Source organism: Mastigoproctus giganteus, chromosome 11 (assembly GCF_048544385.1).
Source record: "Mastigoproctus giganteus isolate SK-2022 chromosome 11, ASM4854438v1, whole genome shotgun sequence".
Taxonomy (NCBI): domain Eukaryota; kingdom Metazoa; phylum Arthropoda; class Arachnida; order Uropygi; family Thelyphonidae; genus Mastigoproctus; species Mastigoproctus giganteus.
In genome coordinates this window covers 68,991,982-69,004,924 of record NC_143585.1, presented here as the reverse complement: position 1 = coordinate 69,004,924, position 12,943 = coordinate 68,991,982, and positions in this window count along the sequence as shown.

Here is a 12,943-nt window from a genome sequence, read left to right as displayed (position 1 = left end):
CTGGGGACTGAGGAGGCGCACTCTCGCGCTCTTCTACGAGGCAGTCTTCATTCCGATCATCACATATGCCTCAGGTGCCTGGTACCGTAAATCCTCAACAGAAGGGAACTGGAGAAGACTGGGCATAATCCAAAGACCGATCCTTTTGACCATAACACGTGCCTGTAACACGGTGTCAACTCATGCACTTCAGGTGATTGCTGGGGCTCTACCCCTAGACTTGGAGGTTGCCCGTGTCAGCATGCTCTACCATCTCAACCGTGGAACCAGCACTACATTCATGAACTTTACCACAGATCCTGCCAATAACCGATCCATGGAGAAGAGGAGACTACAAGCCCATCTGATGACCATCTGGCAACAAAAGACAGACGCTGGACAGACTCCACAAAGGGAGAAATTACACGAAAGTTCCTGCCAAGTGTACAAACTACATATCCACAGTATCCGTCCTGGTTCTCCCTAGGCTTATATATAATACCAACCTCCTCACAGGGTACGGAGCAACCGCTGCAGACTAAATCTGCTGGGAATTATTGATGACCCAAGGTGTGCCTGCGGCTCCCTGGAGTACTGGCACCATCTTATGTACGAGTTAACGAAGATCTCCGTGGTTTACTTGTCACCCAACTTCATTTTATACCTACAAATCAGGAGCATTACCTACTGGAGGATGAAATCATGTACAGAGCCTTTTCTGAATTTGCTCAGAGATGTTTGCTAGACGCCGGACACTTCCGCCACCTGCTGATCTTAACCTACTGGATCCACCTTAGATATAACCTCAAGCCCTGGTCAACCTGGTGCAAGGAAATCACACACCGTGGAAGAAGCAGGCTGTAACAACAAAAGTGCAAACCAACCAATCACTACGTCATCGTCACCACAAAGAACAGGACATCAGTCCCAAAAGTGACCACCAAAACCCGACCAGACTCACTGAACGGACCCTCTACATTTTAAGTGCCAATTGGACGGGACAGGCGTCCCAAGTGCTACCAGACTCAGACTATAACTAGGACAAACTGGAAGATGGGTCACCGTTCCCATGAGTGATATTTCTTATACCGGACTGGACTCACTGAACAGGAACTCCTAAGAAAACTTGCCACAGCTTTGATGTTCAAGGCCATCTTGGCTCTCAAAACCATGCTCCCTTGCATGGTCCTTTCTTCCCCTCCTCCCAGCGGGGGGAGCTGACGGTCTCTTTGTCTCCTCTCCTGCTGATCCCTCTGGTGGGGTATGGGCCTGCCCCACTGACATCTTGGGGTCGCCTTCTCCATTCACCCCATATTTCTGTCTGTTTCACCCCTAGCCTTCAGTCTCACCCTCTGCTCTCTCTTAAAAATTTACATGACTAGCGTTCAAACCAACCCTTAGTAATCGTACCCCACACTCAAAAACTTAATTAACACAATTTTTAATTACCTCGGCTAACCCTATTTCTTCTCCCCCCCCTTTTCTATAGGTCTTTGTCACTGAAATCTCAGGAAATTAGGTGGCAGGACCTGCCAGAGTAAATAACTATAATACTGGTGTACCTGGTCTGCCCCCACGGGGCAGAGTGTGGGCAACGTTGGGTCCCATTAGGGGCCCAGCGGCTAAATGACCAGAGGAACAACGGTACACGACACTACACATGTACAAAAATCCATACATTTTTAAACCTATCAGTTACAGGTGTCAGTTACAGGCTCCGCAAAAACGATAAGTGTTTGCCTTTTATTTACATGATTGTTATTTTATATTGTACTTAATACGTAGTCATATAGTTATAGTTACGCTGGTTATTTTTTATTTTTAATTTAGATAAAGAGTTTTTGTGGATTTTACTTACGATAGGTAAAACCGTTATTTTGTTCCATTTTGTAGCCATTGTTTTTGGATATAGTGGTAGGGAATTCAAATTTTTTAATTGAGGTAGCTAGGTAGCTCTAACGCATAATTATACAGTAATACGCTTCACTGTTTCTATTTAATAGTTTCTATTCAAATACTATTGACATTTAATTTATTGATTTTATTAATTTAAACTACCATGCCCCAGACTAGAGCAGCAAAGCAACGGGCACAAAGTGGCAGGAGTGCTGTGACTCGGGGGAGAACTGAGGGGGGGCAGTTCTCCAACGCATCACAGCCTAAAAAAATGTGCAACTTGTGAAATGTTTGCCGAACTCTCTGGAACGGAACATGATATTGCCATGGGGGATGTCTTTGTGTGTACGCGATGTAAGGAGTGTAAGGAAATCAGGCGACAACTCAGCGTTGTTATGGGCTTATATGAGAGTTTGAAGGACAGGGTGGATGCCCTCGAAAGATCTAAATTGAGGGGCCCATCAGGCTCTCAGCTGCCCACATCAACGCAAGAGCTTGCACTTGGTCATCACGCAACACAGCGGCAACCCCTAAGGCAGAATGCGCTGGTCCCACAGGAACTAGTAGTTGTTGGTGACTCTATTGTCAGGGAAACGGGGAACATCCTTTGTAAAAAGGATAGGTGGAACAGGACCAGGGTATGTCTGCCAGGAGCAAAGGTTGATGACGTTGTAGAGCGGATATCATCTTTCAAGGGCACAAAAGGTGATATAGTTGTACACGTTGGCACTAATGATATTAAGAGTAGGAGACCGGCGGAATTACTCAACAAGTACAGGTCACTGTTGAAAAAAAGCCGTGAATTAGGGTTGAATTTGAAAGTGTCTGCAATTCTGCCCAGACACGATAGGAGGGAGTATATGATGAGAGCCTTGTCGATCAATTCGGCCCTGGAAAGATTGTGCAAGGCTCAAGGCGTAGAATTTTTTTCAGCCTGGACTGTACTTATTAACAGGAGAGATTGCTTCTACAGGGATGGGATACACTTAAATAGAAAGGGTGCAAGAATATTTGCTGATGCTATCGAGGCAGTGTTAGGTGGGTCGGAAAACTGCTAGTTTGGGGGGATAAAAGACTAATAGTTTAACAGTAACCGCAGGCAGAGGTGAAGGTGATTCTTGCACAACTTCTATTAGAATAAGAAGTGACCTGGAGCGAGGGGTGTTGGGGGTTTCAGGGACGGATGGCAGTCATCATGGAATAGTTGGGTATATGGGATGTGTTAGGGTAACAAGGAATAGGCATAGGAACATGTATGCTTGCATGTATACCAATGCTAGAAGTATAGTAAATAAATTTGATGAATTTGAAGTGTTGGTCAAGACATCAAAGGCGGATATTGTTGGGATAGCAGAGACGTGGTGTCACAAAGATATAAGGAATGCAGAACTGGAATTTGGGGAGTACAATGTGTACAGAAAGGATAGACAGGACAGAAAGGGAGGGGGTGTTATGCTGTTAATTAAGAAAAACATAAAATTAAAGGAAGTGCACCCAGTTAATATAGATGAACAGTGCTCTGTTGAGTCAGTTTGGTGTGACATAAGCACTGCGAAACGAAAAATAAGAGTAGGAGTGTGTTATAGGCCTAATGACTCGAATGAGTACAATGAACAATTGTACAGAGAAATAGAGTGGGCCAGTAAATCAGAATGTCTTATAATGGGGGATTTTAACTTCCCAGATATTGTCTGGAACTTGTGGGTTGGTCACTCACACACTAGTCAGACTTTTGTGGATTTATTGGATGATTGTTTTCTGCAGCAGCATGTTCGAGAGGCAACCAGAGAAAGTAACACTCTTGATCTGGTTATCAGCAGTGATCATTCGTGTATTAAGAATTTGCAGATAAAGGAACCACTAGGTTGCAGTGATCACAGTGTGCTGAAGTGGGATTTACTCAAAGAGGTAACTACCGTCAGGGGTAAAGGAAAGGGTTTTTGCTTCCGTAAAGGGGAGTACAGTGGTCTCAGACAGTTTTTAAATTCTGCACAGTGGGATCAACTGACGATGTTACAAACAGTAAATTCTAAGTGGGAAGCATTCAAAGAATTAATCGTGGAAGCTACTAGACTTTATATACCGATTAAGAAATATCGTTCAAGGTTTAGGCCTAAATGGTTATCAAATGAACTAATGAGACTCGTGACAGAGAAGAAAAATGCATGGGATGCATATAAATTATCAGGTGACGCAGAAGCCTGTGGCAGAAATAAGCTAGTCTGTAATCAGGTCACAAAGGAGGTTCGGCAGGCGCAGGCGGATTACGAGAAATCTTTGGCAAAAGATGCTAAGAAAAACAGCAAGGATTTCTTTACTTATATAAACTCTAAAAGGAAGGGGATGAATCTGATTGGTCCACTTGACATCGATGGTTCGACTGTTGATGATCCTGCTCAGATAGCAAACAAACTGAATGAGTATTTTGCATCTACATTCACACGTGAGGAATTATTACAATTTGAAAATGGAAGAAGGTTATCGAATTGTAGCAGTGTGCTTAATGATTTTGTAATAACTGAGAGCAAAGTGGAGGAGAAATTGTTAAAGTTAAACATAAGAAAGGCACCTGGGGTGGATAGGATCTATCCAGTTATTTTAAAGGAGGCGGCAAAGCAACTAAGCAAACCCTTAGCCATAATTATGAGAGCATCCTTGGACTCAGGGGAGGTTCCCACGGACTGGAGATGTGCAAATGTGTCCCCAATTCACAAAGGTGGATCGAAGGGTGACACGAGTAATTACAGACCAGTTAGTTTAACTTCTGTTCCGGGTAAAATAATGGAGTCACTGGTTAAAGATGCATTGCAGGATCATCTAGACAAGACTGCAGCAATAATTCAAACACAGCATGGGTTTGTTAAGGGAAAGTCTTGGCTGACAAATTTGATTGGTTATTATGATGTGGTCACAAAGGAACTGGATGCAAAAAATAATTTTGATATCATATACTTGGATTTCAGGAAAGCTTTTGACACTGTTGCGCATGGAAGACTACTGTACAAATTGGAGCAGAATGGTATTAAGGGTAAGTTGCTACAATGGATAAAAGGATGGTTAAGTGGGAGAAGACAGAGGGTGGTAATCAATGGGTGCTGCTCTTCGTGGACTAATGTTATTAGTGGAGTCCCACAGGGTTCGGTGTTGGGTCCACTGTTGTTTTGTGTATTTATCAATGATATTGATGAAGGTATATCAGGCTTAATGTCGAAGTTTGCAGATGACACGAAGGTTGGCAGGGTTGTTAATGACAGTAATGGCAGTGTGCTACTGCAACAGGATCTAGATAATTTGGGCAGATGGGCTAAGAAGTGGCAACTGAAGTTCAACCTTGACAAATGCAAAGTACTGCATATGGGTAGAAGTAACCCCAGAGAAACGTACCAACTGTGTGGTACTACACTTAAGGTGGTAGAAAATGAAAGAGACCTGGGAGTAATTGTGCAGTCAGATATGAAGTTTTCTGAGCAGTGCAGACAGGCTGCTAGGGCGGGTCATGGGGTTTTGTCAATGATATATAGGAATTTTGCTAGCAGGGAAAAGGAGGTGATTGTCCCTCTGTATAAGGCAATGGTCAGGCCACGCCTTTAGTACTGCGTACAGGTCTGGAGGCCTCATTTTAGGAAGGATGTAGATTTGCTTGAGCGTGTACAGAGAAGAGCAACACGATTGGTGAGGGGAATGAACTGATTCTCTTACCAAGAGAGGCTTAAGTTCTGCAAATTGCAGTGGCTGGAGACTAGGCACCTGCGCGGTGATCTGATTGAGGTATATAAGGCCTTGAATGGGTTGAGCACGCTGAATTCTGATGGGATCCTTCCACTTGTTCAGATTACGAACCTAAGGGGGCATAAATTCAAATTAAGAAAAGACAGATGTAGAATAGATGTGCGGAAATTTGCCTTTAGCCAGCGGGTGGTTAATTGCTGGAACAAACTTCCATCTGTCTTTGTGGAAGTTGATAGGTTAAATAAATTTAAGGAGGAACTGGACAGGCATTTTGAGGGAATGGTGTGATTTTTTTTTTTTGGCTGATGCTGCATAAGCTCCTACACTTGCTTTCTTGCATCATGTGCCACTACTACTACTACTACTACCTCCAGCATTGAGAGTGTTCTGTTTCGCACCCACAATGTATACTACGCGGAGATGGGGGGAACCCCTAGTGCCGTTTGACGCTAAACACATTATACTACACTACACTACACAATCGGAAATTGACAAAAGTCAATAATCGGCGGTTATCGAAAATCAACAATTGACAAAAAGTCGACAACTGAAGATTAGCAAAAATCAGCAATAAAAAAAAAATGATAATCGGCGAGTATCAAAAATCAATAATAAGAAATTAACAAAAATTGACAGTCAGCGATTATCAAAATTCAACAATCAAAAATTAACAAAAATTTACTACGACTGTTAAAATATTAACAAACGCCAATAATCAACTTAACAGAATATTTATCAAAAATCAACAATCATAAATTGACAAAAATCAACAATTAGAAATTAAAAAAAAAAACAAGACTGGCATTAAAAAAATAAATAAATAACTACTTAAATGTCAGGAATTTTTTTTTCCACCGTTCAAAATAAGAGAAAAATGAGATCACATTTTTAGCCACTCTAGTGATTTCAAAAGCTGTGAAGGCGTCTTAAACGCTCCGAAGATATCAACAAACACCGCCTGTATTCAAGTGAATCATTTATTTAACCATTACACGTGTTGCAAAGCTTGTCTGGGGACCAAAGTAAAATCCCAGTTCGCTGATAACTATAACGAAGATGGATGGCCAAGTGCACTAAATCTAGTAAACAGTGTTAACAGAATGGAGTAAAGTAGAGAGGAAATTTCTGCATCACCTGACATTTCTCAATAGATGCACAGAATGTAAGGCCACGTAACATGGAGAAGGAGCAGCTTGATACGATAAAGCCATTCAAACATCTAAAAGGAGCGATAAAAAATAAAATATTTCCCTTCCAGCGAAGAGGAGTACTCATTTGTTAATACTCGCTGAGATCAGTGACATAATATCCAAAATAATAAAGGATTAATGTCTCCAATAAACAGACATAAAGCATCCTGGATGTAGGAGGTGTGATCGTACATTAATGAGCCCAAATTTGTTGCGCTGATGAGCCACGTTCACAGGGTGTGTTGTCTGTGGAGACACGTTCTGACACGTTTTGTAGGCCATTAGTGATTAGTACCGCGAGCTGCCGATTGGAAGGGGTTCATATTTTTTTGTTTCCTATTATTACTAAAAACGAATTAATTTAAATTAATCAAATAAAAAGCGAAAACGACAGTCATTTGTTTCTTATATTCTATAAGATTCTATTAAATGCAAAAGGAAAGATGACGTTTGGCGAAGTGAGCGAAGGATTCACCACGATAATGGTCCAGCTCACAATAAATATAACTTCACATTATGAAGCAATAATCAATCGACAGAAGTGTCACTTGTAAACTGCACAGACACATAATTACCGAATATTATTTTGTTAATGCAACACTACCTTACAGGTAGTGTTGCTGTAGCAGTGGTCAAACATGGCTGCCTCCATGAGTGTCCATCACATCACCGTGCTGTTATTGAATTGTTATTGTAAGGGGAAGGAGACTATTGGAATCAGTAAGAAGCGACCATAACAGATATGTACCTTTTGTCTGCGTAGATGCTGTCGACCGCAGCATGGTTGGTCGCAGCATCAAGCAGATAATGTCCACAGGAGATTTAAATGCCAATTGGCACAAATACTCTCGCATCGAATATCGAAGATGTCCAAACATAGAAGCGCCATGTTTGACTACTGATCTCGAAGCATCCCCTTGCAATGCAGTAACTTGGATTTAGCGGACTTAACAGGAATGTACATATAAGAATATGAAAACTTCTTTGGAGCGACTCGTACATATACTTTACATCTAACAGATAAGTTCTTCACCTGATGAACTGGGTTTGAAGCTTAATTACACAATTCGAACTCGCATCCGCACCTATAAAGTATATCTTAAGAATAACGTGAGCTACCGAAAAATATTTCAATATATCTTTTACGACTTCCCCAAACGTTATGCATAAATTGACATCTGCATTATTCACGTATATAATAAATCAGAACAACTGATTTTTTTTTATTTTGCATATATATTTTATGCGTAGATTTAACGCATTTTATATTTATTTATTCTATTTGTCGATGCAGTGCACGAGGCCGTTAAAAGAATAACACTACTCAGATTTTGCTAGACAAGTTTAACGTTTCTTACGTTCCAGTATCATCTCCATCGTTTAAGAATCATTATCTCGCGCCTCCCGATATTCTTGTTTATAATTCCGTTGAGAAAAGTAGCTGTTTCTTAATCCTATAGTAAGCTAAATTGATAAAAGAGCTCTTATCTCTTAAGGGTATTACCAGATATATCTGTATTTTAATGCATCGATGATTCTGAACAGCACATTGAGGTAATTGAGTCTGAAACATGTTACGCTTTTCAAACAAAATGAAGCGCATCTTGTACGCCTCATTCTTTCCCCAGCACTTGAAACTGTTATCATGCTCGCACCAGGGAAATATTCTCACCTTTACAGCAGATAAGAGAGATAAGGCCGCACACTTGGAGATTACTTTAAAATATTATTATTGCACGGCCATTAAGGTATTGTTTCTGTAAACACATCGCTCAGTGTTGAGCTCTGTTTTCTGCTGTACCGATAACAAACTCCTTTCTGATGTAAACATTGATAAAAATCGACACAGTAGCAATAGAGGCTTTAAAAGTTCTGAGATATCGAGCGAAAACGTATAACAGGCAATCTAATGGAATTCAGCTGGGCCTGCGCATTTTAAATTAGCATACGCTCCTGTGATACGCAGATCCTGGTGATGGAGATAAGGAAATAGGGGTATTTGGCAGCCGGATGTAGTAGACGTGATAGAAAATATAAAACCCTCTTTTACACTGGTTAGGCTGTAGTGATTGCTGATAAAATCTCAAAATATCCAGCCAGCTTTCTATTTAGATGGAAGCAATACGCTTAGGAGCCAATACGTTGGGATTAAAATTTTAAAATAGTAAAGAATAACTTAATAGTTCCTTGGAAACATTTATTTGAAATTATTATTAAAAAATACCTTTATCGTTTACGATAAATGTGTACAATATAAAGATGTTTAAGATCTGAAAATTATTAGTTCATAAATTGAAATTTATTAAGACGCCATTCTTTTTTTTATTAGGATGACTTTATAATTTTAATACAAGAGAGATCCGTTTGTTATCATTGAGGGTAACCATGGTAATCCGTACTCAAGATGGAATTCACTGAGAGCCACCGACTTTATATAATAAGTATCGATTTGTATAATTGAATTATATAATCACTTTAGTTGATAGCATCGATTAATTTCGCTTGTATCATTACTAATCAGATGAATTCATTCTTTAATTCTGTTAACGGAAATACAGAATGGTATATCGTTATTTTCAATATTCTTTATGTCGAAGCCATTTTTGTTCTGCAGATTTAAAAGAAAGAAAATAAAATGGGTCCTCTTGTTTTTATTGTAGTCCTTTATGCAAGAGAGTAGTGGCATCACTATTATCATAAAAATGGAAAAATTAGGCATCTTCATCATGAGTTTATATATTGCACTACTTAATAAAATCAGTAGTTCTCTGGTGTTTGAATACTGACTATGTAAACTTGTAGTTGTTTTAATTTATTTATTCGTACCAAAACAGAATCAGATCATAAAAACTAAAAGATCATTCGCATCATAAAATGTATTAATAAACAATTATCCCGTACGATTTCACTATTTAAAATACATAAAAATATTAAATATATGAAACTATAAACCATTCGTACAAATTAATATGAGTGATATTTCAAATATATATATATATATATATATATATATAACCTCCAGTAAATAATATATATATTTTGTCCTTCAGCTTTCATGTCATCTACTATAGTTAACTTACCATTTATAAGCATGTTTTTGTTGTTTTAGGGTAGTAATTTGAAATAAAAATAATGAGAGAATACGCTTTAATAAATAGCCACTGTCAAAATACTTGAGTTGAAATGACTATGAAATCTCTGATCCTGTTTCTTTATTTTAATTATTACAATTAAAATTGTAATATCTAATTGGGGCATTTTCAATGATATACAGGAATTTTTTTAGGAGGGAAAAGGAGGGGATTAACGCTTTGTATAAGGCAATACCAGGCCACACCTTGAATACTGCATATAGGTCTGGAAGCCACATTTTAGGAAGGATGTACAGTTGCTAGAACGAGTAGAGAGAATGGGAATGAGATTGGTGAGGGGAACGAAGGGGTGGTCTTATCAAGAAAGGCTTAAGTTCTGCAAATTACAGCGTCTGGAGACCAGGCACCTGCGAGGTGATCTGATTGAAGTGTTTAAGGCCTTGAATGGGTTGAGCACGCTGAATTCTGATGGGATCCTTCCACTTGTTCAGATTACGAACCTAAGGGGGCATAAATTCAAATTGAGGAAAGACAGTTGTAGAATCGTTGTGCAAGTTGATAGCTTAAATAAATTCAAGGAGGAAATGGACAAACATTTAGAGGGAATGGATGTGTGAAATTTTGCTGTTTTTTTTTTTTTTTTTTGGCTGATGCTACGTAAGCTTGCTTTCTTGCATCACATGCCTCTACTACTACTACTACAATTGCACTACTTTTAAACAAATATAATTCGTGAAAAGGAAAATCTGTCATTTTTAACAAAATTAGATTTTTTTTTCAAAACATTTGACGTTTATTCCTATTTATCTGGTTCATCTTTTCCTTTGTTGACACGTCCTTATTTACCTTTTATGTCCTCTTTCAGTCACTGACTTTTCCAAATTTTAAATGAAATAGTTCAATCAAACAGTTACTCTTCAAAGGTAGTTCGTTTTCCCATTAGGCTCATTAAGAAGAAAATCCAAATTCGTTCATCGTCCCCTCGAATCTTTTCAAGTCTAAATTATTATTTTTCCCTTTCAAAATGCTTTTAGTTTTGCCATCTGCAATTATATCCGGACATAATCGCCTCCTTCCTCTATTTACAACACTTCTAGAAAAGGAAATCCGAGCAATTTATTCTTTAGATTCATTTTCTTTTATTAAAACCCATCAACTGAAAGTGTTTTTGCAAATTTATTTCAACTCCCCCCACTTCCTTTCTAACCAAATTACACTTTCAAACATAAATGTCAAAAGTTTGTTGTTCATCTTCCTTCCTTCTGATTGCTTTAAGAAAGAATATTTTGTTTTTGTTCATTCTTCGGAAGAGCAAAAAAGCAAAAACAGTGCATCCCATACACTAAGAAGCTTACTTCCCTATGATCACTCAGGAAATTGCATCTTTTCATCTCTCGCACAGCCCCGATATGTAAGCGACTCTCATTTGTTTTCCCTTCCTGGAGCAAGTTTGACAACACACTTTTACGCACGTGGGTTTATTTCTTCGAATTTCAGCTATTGATTAATACTTGTGTTCCTCAACTAGATGTGACTTTTGTGACTGTAGCACAAAGTAGAATTGTGTCGCCGGTTTAATGTTGCTTCTCAGCCCATTCCCACTGCATTACTGCCATGTCGTCAATAAAGGTGAATAGTCAAAACTGTTGAAGGATATTTCTTTAGGAAAATGAAAACTGATAAAACTTTGCTCTCGAGGAATCCTTATTCCAAGACACTTTTAAGTGCAAATGATTTCTATGATACAAATAACAACTGAATTTCTTTGTATTATCGAGTTCTTTCTATTTGTCTTTTTAAAGAATTGCATTTTTGAATGCTAATATAACATCAGAAGACAGAGAAATATTTTGAAAGATAAAGAAATATCTCTAAAATAAAGTGTCAACATTTAAATTCCTCGTGTATAAATATATTTGTTCTCGCGCATGTGCAATTAATGGATAATAGATTAAACTGATACACGGTATAATAATTATGAATTATTTTATCGTGTTTCTTATAGAAAACCTATAAAAAATCGTGGTAGCTATCTGGATGGTGTCTGTCCAGCAAAGAAAAAAAAATAAAATAAAATTTGCCTAATAAATATAATAGCCTTATCGAGGCAACTCGCGTTAACCTGCCTTCACCACGAGCTGCCTCGACATTGCACTACTTTTAAACAAATATAATCCGTGAAAAGGAAAATCTGTCATTTTTAACAAAAAATTAGATTTTTCCAAAACATTTGACGTTTATTCCTATTTATCTGGTTCATCTTTTTCTTTGTTGACACTTCCTTATTTACCTTTTATGTCCTCTTTCAGTCACTGACTTTTCCAAATTTTAAATGAAATAGTTCAATCAAACATTTAGTAGGGTTTCTATATATTTTATTTTTTTAAATCAATTAACCTTCCAAAATCTATTTGGCCACTAATCTGAGAACATTTTAGTCTTAAATTTAATTTTAAAAAAAGTAAGAAACAATGGGAAACTCTCCTACTTTTCATATGTACAAAATGTTTCCCCTATAACGATACGCTGCTGTTTGCGATTATTACAAATATTCGAAGTGTTTAGATTGCGATACACAGACCAATTTTAGGGACATTTCTCCTCAGTTCTGAGTTAGTTGACTTCTAATAATAAGTAATCTATCTTTTCAAGGCACGTTCCTCCAATCGGAACTTCAATGATCTTGAGACTTCAGACACTAATCAATTCACTTCCTTCTTTAATTAGAAAGGATCGAAAAAAAAAAAAAACCCATGTAATTAAAAGGTTCAACTCCTTTAAAACTTTGAGATCAACAAGTGTAACGAAGAACTGCGCACTCGAATTGGTCCACGCTTTGATCTAATAAAAGATTTCATCCGCATCGTTTCGTTAAAGTCAGCTCCATAAAGAAAATTGAAGTCCCAATGAATTTCGTAGATTCATCTTCATTGGCCAGGACATGAATTAACGCTTCACGCTCGCTTCACTAACGTAACTGCTGTTTCCTGAGAGAAATTATTTACCTGTTAACCTCTAATTGTTTAAGCGACGAAGCTGAGGGCCAACGAAGTTTTT